Below are 17,483 nucleotides of genomic sequence, written 5' to 3'. Positions count from 1 at the left end.
CTCACCTTGGGAGTGTTTAAAAATACTGGGGTCTGGGTTCTACCCCTTAGAGGCTATAATTTAATTGGCCTAACATGGAATCTACATATCAGTATTTTTTAAAACTCCCCAAATGATTCTAATGTGCAGCCACTGATCTAGGCCATTTGACACCAATTATCTCAACTTCCAACAGCTCCCCCAGTCTACGCACACACACACACACACACACACACACACCTCAACATTTTTTCTAACTTAACTTACACTTTCTCCTTTTCACAGAACACATGCCTATTTACTTTCAAGACTCCTTCAGAAACTCACTTACACTTTTTCCCCATTCTCTTCTCCATCTTCAACCTCACTCTTATATGTATTTAAGCAATTTCCCACTGGTTTCAAACATATATGAATCTCCTCTATCTTATAAAAGTTCTACTACCACCAGCAACACAACAATGACAGCAACATTACATTTTCTTCATCCATTCAAAGTCAAACTCCTCTAATAAGATCATGTATTCCCATTTCTCCACTCTTTCTCTGGTTCCTCTAACTTCCAACTTCAGTTACTTCCCACCCCCCTAACCTAAATACAACCAACAGATTAATTTCCCAGTATACATCTGACCATGCCACCCCTTTATTTAAAAACTCCCCAATGAGGGGCCCCTGGGTGGCTCAGTCGGTTAAGCATCTGACTTCGGCTCTGGTCATGATCTCGCAGTTTGTGGTTTCGAGACCCACACTGGGCTCTGTGCTGACAGCTCAGAACCTGGAGTCTGCTTTGGATTCTGTGTCTCCTTCTCGCTCTGCCCCTCCCATGTCTATGCGCTCTCTCTCTCTGTCTCTCAATAATAAATAAATGTTAAAAAATTTTTTTTAACTCCCCAATGAATACTTACTACTTTCACTAGGAAAGATTTATTTGGCAGAGTGCAGGGCATTGGAGATACTAGGATACTGGAGACACTAGGTACACAGATACCAATATAGAAAGTAAACAAGATTACATACTCAAAGAATTCAGAGTGGTAAGGGAATTTGTACTTTGGTGACCATACAATTAATTCTACTTGAAAATTAAAGTTTTTATCTTTGTTTGGCCGTTTGAGACCACTGATATTGGATTTATCCCTCCAACTTGATCTCTTAATAAAGCACTTGTTATAAGGATAAGTAGGACAATTAGAACACACATGTGAACCTAAAACTGATTCCAAAGTCTTGCCACTTGCCACTTAGTACAAAGAAAAGGAAAGAATTAATTACAGTTCTGAGGTTCCTTTTCAGGATGACTTGGAAGACAGTGAGGCAACAGGCACTCCACAAAATCTAGAAAGATCTAGATCAAAACCTTAGAGCATGTGAAACAGGGAGAGATGAACCAAGAATGTACAGAAATTGAAAGGCCGAGGACCTAGGTTAGTGGGAAGCCTAGTTACAGTTCAGTTTCTTAAAAATTAGAAAATATAGGGTACCGGGGTGGCTCAGCCAGTTGACCGTATAACTCTTGATTTCAGCTCAGATCATGATCTCATGGTCATGAGATCGAGCACCACATCGAGCTCCACACTGAGCTTGGAGCCTGCTTGGAATTCTCTCTCTCCCTCTCTCTCTCTGCCTCTCCCCCACTTGTGCTCTCTCTGTCTCAAAATAAATAAATAAACTTTTTTTCTAGATTAGAAAGTGCATTTATGTCCCCGAAAGATGTTTCTGATTGTAAGCAGTTTCTTCCTTAGTGCAAAATAACTGAAGATTGAGAAGATGCATTCTATTTTTCTTTGTGCATTTTGGATGGAATTGTAGCTAACACACTTAAAATCTTTTTTCTCATCATTTACATTTTTGAAGGAAAAATTCATATGTTGCAAGGACCGCAAAACAAGGGAGAGAAAAACAACTCCACAGACCAGAAGTTACCTTCAATACCTATTTAATGGTTCCATATTTCTATTTTGTTCTATACTTTCAAATACATTTTATGGACCTGTTCTATGTGAATGATGCTATAACTTCAGACAAGGAAATACATATCTTATTATGTTTTATTTTACATAATTGAACCATCTACAATAGCATTGTTTCAGAAATAAAGACAAATGATTTAACTTTTTAATTAAGTCTTAAAACCCTAATTAAATGCCTAAATTGCAAAGAACCATTTCAGCCTAAATTGTCTTTAGATTGCTGTGTGTGGATTTTTCCTATTGCTTGGTAACTAACAGAAAAAGTAACAAAGAGCTATAAATCAAATTCACACTTTGTAATTGGTACTGTTAATGCATCTTTCATTGTCTAGCAAGACAAGAACAGAGAACATACAATGCTTCAGGTAAAACACAAACTCACTCAAATTGGCTGCAAGTGCCTTTTCTTAAGCTTGAGACTTTGGGAGTCTATTGGGCAACATGTACCTATGTATGTAGGGCCTGAAACACTTATTAGGATATGACCAAATGGCTGCTTGGGTATACCTGGCTCCAGGTGTATTTTACAGTGTCTGAAGGTGTGGTTTTTAAAAGATGGAATTTTGAGAACAGAATCAGTTGAGAAAATTAATGAACACCCACATTTATTGAGTATCTACTATATACCAGACATTGTAAACTCCTTTATGTAATTCTTGCATTTAACTACATACATGTCACTCCTGCAAAATAGAGAATTTTTTTGTCTATTTGAGAAAACTGATGTTTTGAGAGGTTGGATAACCTATTGAAGATGACTTAACTAGAAAGTGACAGAATAGAGATTCAGAGTTAGATTCTGAAACCTAACTGTACGTTAAAACATTAACTTCAGGAAAAATACAAATTAAAACCATAGTTAGATGCCACTACACACCTATTAGAATTGAAAAAATCTAAATAGAGACACTACCAAGTGACGGCAAGGATGCAAGACAATTAAAACTCTTACGCATTGTTGGCACCAAAGGAAGGGTGAAAAATGGTACAGCCATTTCGGAAAATAGTTGGGCATATTTTTATAAAGTTAAGTCTACATTTAGACCCACTAGTTCCATCCCTAAGTATTTACCCAACTAAATAAAAATTTATGTTCACACAAATTCCCATATACAAATGCTTATAGTACCTTTACTCATGAACACCTAAAACTGGAAACAGTCCTTCAACTGATGAATAGAATATAACACAGCAGTAAAAAAGAATGAACTACTAATACATGCAACAAAATGGATAAATCACAAATGCATTATGTTAAGTGAAAGAAACCAGGCTATGTATTTATTATTTCTTTTATATGACATTCTGGAAGAGGCAAAACTATAGGGACAGACAATAAATCAGTGGTTGCCAGAAGTTGGGTATGTAGGGAGGAGTTGACTATAAAAAGACATGGGAAAATTTGGGCGTGAAAAAACTATTCTATATCTTGATCTCATGGGAAAGGAGAGGTATTGAATCTGAACTATTTAAGCATTCCAAATGTTTCTAATGTACAGCCAAATTTGTAAAGTTTGCACTAAGGCAATGGTTTTCAACTGTGTTGTTTCCTCACTTTGATATGTCATAATCAGGCGTGTGTACTATATCACAATTAATGTGTTACTAATAACAAGTTACGAAGTTTATAGTTGATATTTTAATATTTAAATTAGAGATGACTCAAATTTAATTCTAAAATAATGTCTTTTGCTTTTTTTTTCTTTCTTCCTTTTCTTTCTTCCTTGCCCATAAAAAGCCATTTTCAGTGGAAAAGAAAAAAAGCAACCATAACCCAAGAAATCTAGGTCTAATGTGCATGATAATAACCACTAAGCTATGCAGAATTGCCCCTTCCATAAGAACTTAGTGATAAGATCTAAATCTGCAACATTACATACAATAATAGCTAGCTATCCACAATCAGAAAAAGCATTTTAAAAACCTCTCATTTTATTTTATCCAAACTATGCATGTTTTGCAGAAACAACAAAATGTAAATATAGTGAGATGGCACATGAAGCATTCCTATCTAAATGTGTTTGTGGGAATGTGTGGAATGCGAGATATGTCTGTATATATGGTATGTGGGGAGGAATGTGGGTAGTGTATATAGTATGTGTGTGTGTGTGTGTGTGTGTGTGTGCGTGTGTGTGCGTGTGTGTGTGTGTGTGTGTGTGTGTTAAGGTGAGAATCACTATATCTCTTTTGAAAATAGAAAATATTAATGTTTCTATTTCAATTGTGATCACTTTTAACCTCTAGATAATTTACTGAACTATGACTGAAATTTGAAATAAAGAAAATAGTTTTTGTTTAAAAAAAAACTTTTTAAAAAACATGAAGACAGAAACAGTTTGCTAAAATAAACCGAAAGGGGAATATAAATCAAAACTGGACATTTTCCAATGATACTAAGGAAAAATATTTTAAATTTTTTTTTAGTGTTTATTTTTGAGAGAGACAGAGAGCGATCAGGGGAGGGGCAGAGAGAGGGAAACACAGAATCTGACACAGGCTCCAGGCTCTGAGCTGTCAGCACAGAGTCCAAGGTGGAGCTCAAACCCATGAACTGCAAGATCATGACCTGAGCAGAAGTCAGATGCTTAAGCTACTGAGCCACCCAGGTGCCCCAGGAAAATGATTTTAAATTCAGAGCTAAAAAATGTCGAGGGCCCCCCCTGAACAAAGGGCCATTATTAGGTATAAAAATCATAAAAAAAAGTCTGTCTGTACCGTATGCTGTGGTATGTTGCCCAGATTCCACCTTCTGGATAGATGCACTCATTCTCCCAGCTGCTAGCAGTATGGGCTATTGATAATTCACAGCTGAGTCTCTCTCCAGGAGTCAGTTGGCTGACTCAAGGTTATATCCTTGGATATTGCTAGAAAATGGCAATAAACTAATGCAAACTCAAAAAGTGGTAGTTTCAACTGAGCTGGTTTGCCAAATGTGGTATTTCTGCTTCAGCAGATCTGCATAGCCTCATGGGCATTGTATGTTGCCCTTGATCTGGCCAATGCTATATTTTCATTCCTATCCAAAAGAAGGATCAGGGGGGGCGCCTGGGTGGCTCAGTCGGTTAAGCGTCCAACTTCGGCTCAGGTCATGATCTCACAGTCCGTGGGTTCGAGCCCCGCATCGGGCTCTGTGCTGACAGCTCAGAGCCTGGAGCCTATTTCAGATTCTGTGGCTCCTTCTCTCTGTGACCCTCCCCCATTCATGCTCTGTCTCTCTCTGTCTCAAAAATAAATAAACGTTAAAAAAAAATTCAAAAGAAGGATCAGAAGCACTCTGCATACTCATGAGATGAACAACAAAATGCATTTACAGTGGTGCCCAAAGGTCATGTTAACTCTCTTAGTCTCTGTCATGATATAGTTCAAAGACTCCTCCATCATTTGAACATTCCACAAAATATTTAATTGGTACATTATGTTCAGGGGATCATGGTCATCAGACCAGATGAGCAAGAAGAGGCAAATATAATAGAGGTACTGGTAAGAATCATGCACTCCAGGTTAAGAAAGATAAACTCTATGAAGATTTAGGGGTCCACATCTTTGACATTTGGGGGATGGGGAAATTTCAGTGTTTTGGGGCATACTGACACATTGCCTCAAGAATAAACAAAAAACTGGGCACCTGGGTAGCTCAGTCAGTTAAATGTTGACTTGATTTTGGCTCAGGTCATGATCTCATGGTTTGTGAGTTCCAACCTTGTATTGGACTTTGTGCTGACAGCACAGAGCCTGCTTGGGATTCTCTCTCCCTCTCTTGTTCTAACTCTCTCAAAAATAAATAAATAAACTTTGAAAAAAAGAATAAATGAAAAATTATTACACCTCAGAACTTTCATCACCAGGTAGGAAACACAATCATCTGGCAGGCCTTTGAATGTTCTAGGTACAACATATTTCACACTTAAAAATACTGTCTTAATCCATTTTCCAAGTACTACAGCATATAGCTTTGAATTTGGCTCAGAGCAAGAAACAGCTCTGCATCAAGTCCAGGGTATCATACAAACAGTTCTGCTACTCTGACCACAATTTCTGGCAGATCCTATAGGACAAGAAGCATCTATAGTGGGAAAAGACGTTTCGTGAAGCTTATGGCAATCTCCAATAGGACAATCACAATATAAATCTTCTAGGGATCTGGTGCAAGCCATGTCATCTTCAGCAAAAAACTATACATCTTTTAAAACATCTTGCCTGTTGCTGAACTCTAGGGAAAATGTAATCTCTGATCTTGGAAGATCAAAAGGCCATAGAACTAGAGCTGCCCATCATAAGTTGCATACAGTCAGATATACCAAGTCATAAGTAGACACAATAACAACATATCATATGAAGAAACAATAAATCTAGACAGCATACTGAGCATGGGTAAGGCCAGAAGGTGGAAGTAAGTACACAAGCGGCAGTCCAGACTTCCATGTCATCCACCACTATTCTATTTGTGCCTCTCTAACAGCTTATACTAATGACAATGGGGGGGGGGGGTGGAAAAGGTGCCTTTATTACCAGGTGATGAAGGAAAAAACTGATCTAGGTCTTCTCAGTATGTGTAAGCAAACTGAAGGTAGATGGTTGCTGCATTATAGCCCCACTGAGAGGTGGCTTGAAAGATAGCAGTGAGGAAAATCTTCTCAATGGGAAGAGATGTGGGTATGTATCTAGTCAACCACTTTGTTGGAATACAAGTGACCAAAGTAAGAATGTACATGAACTCATGGGCAGTGGTGAATGGCCTTACTGGTTGGTCATGGCTCAAAGGAGAAAGATTTGAGGATCAGAGATATGAGGTGTAGGAAAGAGCTTATGGAAGAACCTAGAAGAGTGGACACAAAAATATGATAATCATTGTATTGCATTGTAATTCCTCCTGAAGAGCAACCACCTTAAAAAAAAACAATAATCAAATATACCAAATGACTCAACCAGTTAACATCAGTCAGATTCTATCATCAGTCACCCCACTGTCATTGTTAAAGGGATGGAAACTGTGAGCCCAGCAGCACAATTTCCCTTCCCCTAAGGCTGATCTAGCTATAGCCACTGCTGAATGTCCAACCTTTGAAAAGCAGAAACCAATTCAGCACAGATACAGTACCAATACAATACAGAGCCCTGATACAACACAATACCCTACAGAGATCAGCTGCCCACTTGATGGCAAGTTGATTATATTGAACCCTTTCTTCCAAGTGTGAGTTTGCCTATCCTGCTAGCAGGACCTCACTCAGCATCACTGTCTTCAGGGTTACAGAGTATTAGAGCCAACAACACATTTCACTGCAAAATATTGTCTCAGACCAAGGGACCCACTTTACAGCAAAGATCTGTAGCAATGGGCACATGATGATGCAGCTTACTGGTTCTTTCACTTGTCACACTACTCAATAGCTTTCAGCATGAGATAGAAGAAGGACTTTCTGAAGATACAGCTGCAACCATAATTGCCCCTGACCCTCGGCACAAGGTAGAACTGCTATTACACAGTTGGGTCAGGGAAAAATTATTTGGCAGCTAGGTGATCCATCACGGCCTCTACTGGTACTTCTTTCCTAATTTTGCTAGTAAATGTACAAGTGCAGCAATCACAGCCTGAGAAGAATATAGTGACCAGAGACTCAGACTCCTCAGCAATGACAATCTAAGTCACACCACTAAGTAATTCCCCTAGCTTGATAGAGATGTTAGCCAAGGTGATGGGAATCTAGAATAGAAGGTTGAGGAAGGAGATAATGTGTATTTGTTGCAGTCTCAAGGGTATTTTCGGTAGGTGAGGCTATAATTCATCTCACTAACCTTCCTCTTATAAATTTTCCCAGAAAAAAAAGACAAACCAGAACCCTGGGGGAAGTTTTACCAAATGGGATGAACTTAGTAGATGACCCATACATATTTGCCTAGTGCAAAGGATAGACTATAGTGGTTGCTGTGAACTGAGACATTCATGCCTCCAGAAACCAGGAATATTGGCTACTGATGTGGATGATTACAACTGTTCTTTGCTAAAGTAAACTGTTTCTCCCAACGTTGCACTCCCTCCCCAGCCCATATTCAATAATTGTTCAATGCAAAAATACAAAGACCTGGTCCCTTTGCCTCAGTTCCTTGCAAATCAAAAGGGCCCTAGCTCCATACTTTTCTGTAGAGTTGCCTGAGGTTTCTGCTGCTATATCCAATTCTGCTGCCCTCACTCCCTTACAAGTGCTATATCTGAAAACAATCCCCAATAAAATTTCAAACCCAAAATTTTGTCTCAGAGTCTGTTTGTTGGAGAATCTGACCTAAGAAACTCTTACACCTGCAAATTTCTGCCCAAACCTCCAAAACTAGGATCAAGAAATCTACAATTTTAATAAACACCGCAGGAGATTCAGGTACAGTTGGCCAAGGACCATACTTTGAGAAACAGTGCATTTAGTATACCCAAACCTATTGATTACCTATAACATAGTACTGAAAAAATAAACTTTCTGTCATCCTATTAACAGAACCCATGAGGCTTCCTCTATATCCTTACATTCAACCTTCAGAAGACACATGCAGTGAAGTCCCAGCTATAGTGCCCAAATTAAGCCCATGACCTTCCTAGAAGAATGTGGCCTTCTTGAGCATCAGACTAATCCCACAACTCCCCCTGATTTCTATAACCATGTTTCTTCTGACTCGATAGTAGAGCCACCTTCTCAGATGGAGGAATTCCAGTGTCAAAATTTGGACATTATTATTTATTATTTGTCTTCCCATTCACAAGCTACTGCAATTAGAGCTTCAGGTAAGCCAGCTAAATCCAAAATATAAAAACAGAGTTATAGTTATATATCCCCATCTTTCATTTTCCAATTTACTTTCCCCAGAACACCTAAGAGTCTCCAGTTCCAGCCTACAAGGTCAATTACTGCCATTGACCCTTCCCATTATTACTGCTAAGCATCTGAAATATCAGCATCTTAATTTGGGTCTATTAATATTACTGTCTTTTCTTAGTCATTCATAAAGTAACTGTTTTTTCCATTTCTCCTTCCTGGGACTCTGATCTTATGTCTTTTGTCAAAATTGAATAATCTCCATTCATTCTCACAAAATCTTAGTAGCTCAATTTATTCATACATTCCTGAGCAAAGAGGAGAAAAATAGGGTCCATCTTTAATTTCTGAATCCAGAGTTTCTTCAAGGCTATATCTTCCTAACATTTCATCCATCATGACATATTTGATTATTTAAAACAGAAAGTGTGAAACTATGAGTGGGCTGTTAGTGATTCCTTAACTATTCATTCCAATCCAAGAAGACTAATATGAGGAGAAAGAGAAAAGCTATCCAAACCACAGAATTCTCATTCAAGTCATCTTTCAAAGGGACAATCATTCTGGATTGGCAACATCCATTTTTTTCATAATTTTATTTATTTCTTACTCACTCTTCCAATCTCTTGCTTATTTTAGGCAATGACCAGAGTGATACATCTCAGGTTGATCCATTCAACTCATGCTTTCTCTGGCTATAGTCTTTGTAGGAACAGCATACTGGTGAGAAGTACAGGTTTCCAGGGGCGCCTGGGTGGCTCAGTCAGTTAAGCATCCGACTTCAGCTCAGGTCATGATCTCACGGTCTCTGAGTTCAAGCTCCACGTCAGGCTCTGTGCTGACAGCTTGGAGCCTGGAGCCTGCTTCAGATTCTGTGTCTCCCTCTCTCTCTCCCCCTCCCCTATTCGTGCTCTGTCTCTCTCTGTCTCAAAAATAAATAAACATTAAAAAATTTGAAACAAAAAAGAGTACAGGTTTTCAAACAGACAAAATTCAAGTCGCAACTGTGCCATCTTAGACAAGTTAATTAGTCCTATTTTCCTCTTTCTCAAATGGAAATATGGTATTAGTATTTAGTATTAGTATAATAAAGTAATACATATAATGTGTGTACCACTGACATCTAGTATTTGGGTGTTTTAATAAATAATAGCTGTTATTATTGTCATCTTACAATACTTACATCTTGTCAATACTTACAGCATTGTCATCAAGAGAACACACTGTCAAAATTTCATTAAGGAATGAATGAAAATCACCTTCAAAGAAACTGGGACAAGATCCCTGAAATCATTTTTAGAATGTTATCAAAAGTGCTGCTGAAGTCTGTAGGGAGGGTACAGCTTGACAAAAAAGTCCTAGATCCAGTTCTTTTTTTATTTTTAATAGTTTATATATTGGCAGTGATTTTCTGTCCCCATTTTACATTCCTATAAGAATTTTTAAATTGCAGTCATCAAAGATATGCCCTCATCTTTTCATACGTTTTGGCTTTTAGTTTTGTTGAGAAGAATAAAAGCTTTTAATTATTCATTTAAGATTGTTTTTAATGCAAGATGTATTTAATGAGAAACCATCTGAATCAGAGTGTCTAAATACTAACATGTTTTTTTAGTAAGGTCTCATTTCTTTTGCTGGTTGGAAATTAGCACAAATTCAACCAAGAAAATCTAAGGCATGATTTATCTAGACATCAAGAACATATTTGATTCAGTACCGCCCCAAACAGAATCTGCAAGGCCAGCAAGTCTATTTGGCCATAAACTACTTCAGTGAATAACACACTCTAATGAAGGATGAAGATGAATTATCTCGGTTAGTGGTAATGCTTCAGCATGGAGAGCCGAAATAAGTACCACTACAAATGACTATTAAGCTTACTTTCTTTTCCCCACTTTAAGGGACTGAAGAAAATAAATATTTAATGAAAGAAGAAAATGGGACACTATAAAACCAAGCTGGGAAGCTAGCAGAGCTTATTGAGAAAAAGTATTGGGTTCTAAAATCAAATACAAGCCAAAGCAATTCACACACTGGTGAACAGGACCCCGGTATTTTCAATATCTTTGTAGCTCTTATTACCACTAGGGCAAAGTTGTATAGGCATTCATCAAATCATGGACACTGAAGTTGGAAGAATCATCTGGTCTGGTATTTCTAAACGTTTATTATTCTATAGCAACTTTTGTCACATCTGCATATAATAAATATTCTGATTTACTCAATATTTTACCTTAAATTGACCCGATTTTTTGTTTTTAAAAGTTTATATTCAAGAGAAAACATACATTTTTGTTTTGAATATAATATATGATATGTTAAGGTACACATTAAAGCAAACACTTAAACATTTAAGATTTATCCATTCACAATCTACCTAAAATTATCCTGTATGAAACAAGTGGCACTTGTAATAGACATTGGAAAACATTGGACTAGTTCAACCCTCTATATGTGTAAACTACATCAGACACAAATTTGTATAACTTCCCAAGTTCCCTTGGAGACACCTGTTTCTTAGACACTCAGCTACTTGATCTACTTCAGCCATCACTGCTTATGCCCACGGGATTCTTCCACCCGAGACCAACAAGCCACATGCTCAGGAGTAGCTGCTTCCCACATTTGGCCACCTCAAAGCAACATGGCTGACCAACCCCACACATGGAGTTACTGACTCCACCACTTCCAGATTTAGAGAAACCTCACACACAAGGCATGGGATCTGACACTGACCAGCTTTTAGAGATGTTGCATGATAAAACCTAGAGGTGCAAATTTTGACCTATAATTCCTCTATTTTTTTATCCCCACAAACTAATCTAGGCAAAATTTCTCTTTAAAGCCTATCTTAAAATTTTCTCACACAAAAGAAGACTCACTAGTAAGCACCCTACTCTGTCTTTTTGAGGTCTGTTTTGAACTTTTACCTGATTTCTCATTGCTTCACAGCCCTCCTTGCCTCACTTGTCTTTTTCCTCACCCTCACTCTCTGCCCTAGTTTGACATCTCAAAGCATTAACACTTTAACCCTTTACTTGAGGTCTGTTTTCTAGATTAAGATACAGATTAAGAAAAATGCCCTTTCAGTCCTTCCTGGCAAGCCACTTAATCTCTGCTTGAAGATCTCTAATGACATACAACTTATTGACACACAAGTGATTCTTTCCAATTCACACAGTTGTCATTAGTAGAATGTTCCTGTAGTGAAATGTAATCTATTACAATCTCATTGAGTCTTTTCTCTGAGTCCAGTTCAAGTGGGCACTGACAGGGAGAATGAGAAGAATTTGCTGTGGTATTGGCCCTCACAAAGCATGCTAGGAAGGCACAATAAGTTTACATAAAATCACTAAGGCATAATATTTGGCTAGTACCAGTCTGTAAAAGCTTGTCCCAGGGTGCCTAGAAAATGAGAAAAAAGTGTGGAGAGTTTTTTTTATAAAATTAAGTTTATTCTTTTGTAGAACTATCCTTTATTCTGAGATTATGCTCTTCCTGCCTTTTGGTATTTATTTAGAATGTTCTTTCTTTTATTAAATGATGACAATAATAGATAAAAATAGCTTAAATGTTCCTCACTGACTATATAAAAATGTTGTTTTTAAATTTAAGGGTCTTAATGACTGAATAGACTATTAAATTAATAAATTTAAAAGTAAAACAGAATGAAAGTTGAGATATCAGATAAGCCAAACCGGGTATCTTATTATTGATATTAATATCCACAGCTAAGAGATTAGGCTGGATGTTCTAGTATATGTTCTAGAAAGTCTTAGTTAATATTTTCCCATCTAGATCCTTAAATATTTACCCAAATGAGAAATATTTGATCATATGTCACAGTTTTATGAGCAAACTTCAGCCCTCCATTGTTACTTATACTGGCATCCCAGTTTTCTTTTCAGCTTCATTTAACACTTGTACATGTAAGACAACTGTCATATCAGATTGTCAACAGTACACTTGTTATCAACCTGGTAATCATTTTCATTACTCACAAAATTGCTATTGAATTCCTCCAAGAAATGATTGACATGCTGCATCTTGTTTTGACATATCACACTAATGATGAAGGGAAACAGTGAAGAAAAAAATTTTAATGATGCATTCTAAATGATGGAAATGTAGCTGCAGGGCAATGGGAAGTGATTACTGGCAATATCTGCTTCAGTTTAGACTCAGGGCACATAGACAGGTCAGAACTTCCTCCAAAACAGATTCTCCTGATGCCAGATACCAAGACAGTTTCTGAGGCTGATGAGATAAGTGACCTTATCTAAAAGTACAGCAATGACAGGGAGCCTGACCCCAAAGGCAACAGAGTCCAACTGCACCCATCTAATAACAACATAATAATAATAACAGTAATTTATTTAGCACTTATTATGTGCCACGCCATGTGGTGAGTGCTTTACATGCATTATATGATTTAACCCCATTGTATATTGTCTATCCACCTCATAACAATGTAAGTTCCAAGGAGCATGGACCTGGCCTACTTTGTTCACGATGTATCCTAGATTCCTATAAGAGCATCTGACACACAGGATAGTCTCAATAAATATTCATTTATAAAATGAATGAATGACCATCCCTTTCTTTTTTAAAGTTAGCACTCAGGGTCTTCAGATAAAACTTGAGAATTCTGCAGAGAAATCTGAAAAACCACTGAAGAAACTGAAAACAGATAGGTTAGGCAAACTATGTTTTTTATTTTTTTTTTATTTATTTATCTTTTATTTTTGGGACAGAGAGAGACAGAGCATGAACAGGGGAGGGGCAGAGAGAGAAGGAGACACAGAATCGGAAACAGGCTCCAGGCTCCGAGCCATCAGCCCAGAGCCTGACGCGGGGCTCGAACTCACAGACCGTGAGATCGTGACCTGGCTGAAGTCGGACGCTTAACCGACTGCGCCACCCAGGCGCCCCAAACTATGTTTTTTAAAAGCCTGTAAAGCTATAAGAGTTTTCCATCAACCATAAAATCTGAATCAATAGTGAATTTACATTTCAAACGAATTGAAAAATACTTTATTGCTATTTGTCATTTGCCCCCTATATGGATGCAAGAAGACTTTTTAAACAAAGATAATCAATGATGTAATGAGAAGCTGGGATCATGTAACAACAGTGGACAGACAGCTGCATTTAAACATGCAAAGTTTTCCTAAAATTGTTTGAAGAAGCAGCCCATTTGTCCTAATTCTTGTGAATAAGATGCTCAAATATATATGGGTGTCAACGAGCCTGGCTGTCTCCCAGACCTTCTCTATAAAGAGTACAACCAAAGCTGCCAGTTTATAGACATTTCAGAACCAAGAAGTTACCTTTAGCAGTGTCTTTGGGAGTATCATAGACAAAATGAAATCTTCATAAATGATTTTGATGATGAAAAACTAGAGCTAGTGGTAAAATTAGCCACACTTGTTTTCAGGATTCCCCTCAAGATCATCCGAAGGTTACTAAGGGGTAAACATTGTCAAACAATGGGGTTATATTCTCTAATTATTGGGATATCAATTTAACCATTTCTGCTAGAACATTTGCTGTCCCTGCCCACACATTCCCGTTAGGCCCAGGAGACCTCACCTGGAATACAGGCATCTTGCCTCAAAATTGCTCTTAGTTCTATCTGCCAAAATGTACCCTGTGATCCTTCTCCAGTCTTGCCACCACCATAATCAGGGAACATAGAAGCATATCTTCCACCTCAGTCAAGTTATCATGATTGCAGTGCTAACTGACATCTTGACTGCCATCTCACAAGGGATTCAGAGACAGAACCACTTAGCTAAAGTCTTCACATAGCTTCCTTTCTGTAACAGTGGAATCTTTTTTCAATCCAGGGGAAATCCTTTCTTTCCTCCTCTCTTTCAATAACAAGCTGGTTATTCCCATGCATCCAACTCCTTTTTAACAACTCTGCAAATTCCCCCAAATTCTCCTAAACCTCCAGCTTTGGAAACCAACAACCAAAAATAATGTGTTGGCTACGTCTATTCTCTTTGCCCCATATCCCCCTGAGGCAACTGGGACATAACAAAACATGCTTGATGGGAAACAATGGAGAAGAAGAAAGAGATACAAAGGGAAAATGTCTCACATATTGACCCAATCTGACTTTGTCAAATTTCTATTAAAATAGGTACATATAGTTAAGTTCTGTTGATTCTTATTATTTTTAATTTCTTCCCCCCTTTTCATTTTATTACCACTATGTTGGCTCAGAGTGTATCATTTACCTGGAGTACTACAAAAACCACCTAGTCAGTCCTCCTTGGGCTAACTTTATCACTGTTATCAGAGTGGTCTTTTTAACACAAAAAATCAAATTGACCACGTTCACTAGCCTGTCTGAAATGGTTCAGAGCCCCAGAGTGGCTCCCATCCAAACATGAGACTCTTCATGATCTGGTCTCATCTTTTGCTACTCCACAGCACATACTCTAACTCAAAAGCTGTAACCAGGAAAGAATATGCTGTTCCATTCAGAGTCTTCCTGCGTTCATCCACTCTGTTCCCTCTTTATCCATTCCATTCCTTCCAATGTTCTCATGTTGAGCTAAATTATTCTTTCAGACTTACTTTCCTCTGGGATCACTCTTCCAGTAATTTTTCCCTGACCTTCCCTCATCTGTGATTGGGAGCCTCTTTTCTGAGTACCTATAGCACTCCATGCAAGCCACACCGTTGTAATTGTAGTTTGCTAATCTCTCTTCCCCAGTAGTCCCTGAGCTCCTTGAGGTCAGGAATTCTCTTTCATTTTGTATCTCCAGGACCTAGCACAGTAACCTAAAAATAGTTAATGCTCTATAAACCACTCATGAATTACTATGTAATCACATAATTTATGCTATTATGATAAGGCTGGTTTCTACAGTATGTATCTAACACAATAGATATTTGTGTCAAGCAAATTAAATGATAATAATAAGTTTTGCCCAATTCTAAAGTGTTAATATTTTAATTTTTTCTAAGAACATTATTCTCATATTAGCTTAAATATCTGCAATTCTCTAATTCATCTTTGATATCAGTAACATGTTCTATTTTCTGACATTCCTAGGGAAAAATACAGTAAGTAAAACACACATGAGCATAACTTATATGTTATACTATACCTTAGTGGAATCTTACCCCTTTGGGGGGCAGCTGATTGATTGAAAATTAAATGAGAATAGACATTTAAAGTTATACTAATGGGAAGTCAACGGATTGAAGACATTCTTTTTTTTTTTTTTTTTTTTTTAAAGAGACTTTTTTTTTTTTTCAACGTTTTTTATTTATTTTTGGGACAGAGAGAGACAAAGCATGAACGGGGGAGGGGCAGAGAGAGAGGGAGACACAGAATCGGAAACAGGCTCCAGGCTCCGAGCCATCAGCCCAGAGCCTGACGCGGGGCTCGAACTCACGGACCGCGAGATCGTGACCTGGCTGAAGTCGGAGGCTTAACCCACTGCGCCACCCAGGCGCCCCCGGATTGAAGACATTCTTATATCAGACTGTCCTTGATTGCACAGGACTTTTTTAATCGTCACTACATTACACTTTTCAAATGGCATTGTGCACTGTATATTTTACTAGATGCAATACTGTGTGATTATAGAATTATAGAATGATCACGATTTGGTTAATTATTTCAGGTATCATATTAGGTAAGCTAAACAAAGAAATTCAAATGAAGGTCTTGAAACATTATCTACAAGATATTAAATTTAATTTAAAATTAATTTGATCTCTTCTTACATTTTTTATTCTTTGTTTATTAAGCCTTTAAATTCATTATCCTTGGATTAGCTGTTAGACATTCCTAATTAAAGTTATCCCTAAGTATAATGCAGGTAGAATTTTCAACTCATGATATAGTAAAAGGAGTATGGCTTGTATTATACACGTATCAGTAACCTTTTAAGCATACACAGCAAATTTTCAGCATTATTGTGGGGGTCAGAAAGCATCTGCCATTAGACAGAGGCTGACACCTGTGTATAATTATCTAGTGTGATTAGTGAAGAAGGAGATCAAAGTTTCATGCAATTTTAATTTTATGCTCTGGGCTTGATGTGCAAAGGATTTGTACTGGGTAATAAAGGAATATAGGTTCATTCTTATAAGCATGACAAATGAATGTTTTAAAATGAGTCTGACTCATTAGCTAGGTGTCTATAAACCTGTGTGACCCCAGTGCCCTTGCAGAATTTGGGGATAATCTTACTGCCTAATTATTAGTTGTGTGATAATATTTCAACAAATTAGTTCCTTTATAAAAGGCAAATACACATACAACTATTCATGCTGAGGTATGACCAAAACCAAAATGCTTTATAAAGAAAAGTATCTTTAGCATCAAAAGCTAAATAATATTAACAGCAATTTTCCACAAGGCTACATTTTTTAACATCTACTATGGGCGTCTATAGACACTTTGACAAGAATGACATTTTGGCAAAATTAACAAACCAGGGAAAGAATGTGTGCTCTAGTCCTGACATGAGTGCTATTGAAATAAAAACACAGACAACACCGGATGCTGTGTTCAGCTACAAATTGCATTTCTGAGTTGTTGCTGATTCAACTTGATCTCAATGTCTGTATTATAACAAGCTTGTCTGGTGCCTCCAGAGAATACTATGAAAGTTCAGTAACTTAAATTAAGATAAAGTTTTCTTTTAAATAAGATCCAACGGATCTCCACAGTGTGAAGGAGAAAATTAACAAAAACAAA

This window comes from Neofelis nebulosa, chromosome 10, assembly GCF_028018385.1.
Source record: "Neofelis nebulosa isolate mNeoNeb1 chromosome 10, mNeoNeb1.pri, whole genome shotgun sequence".
NCBI lineage: Eukaryota > Metazoa > Chordata > Mammalia > Carnivora > Felidae > Neofelis > Neofelis nebulosa.
This window is presented reverse-complemented; position numbering follows the sequence as displayed.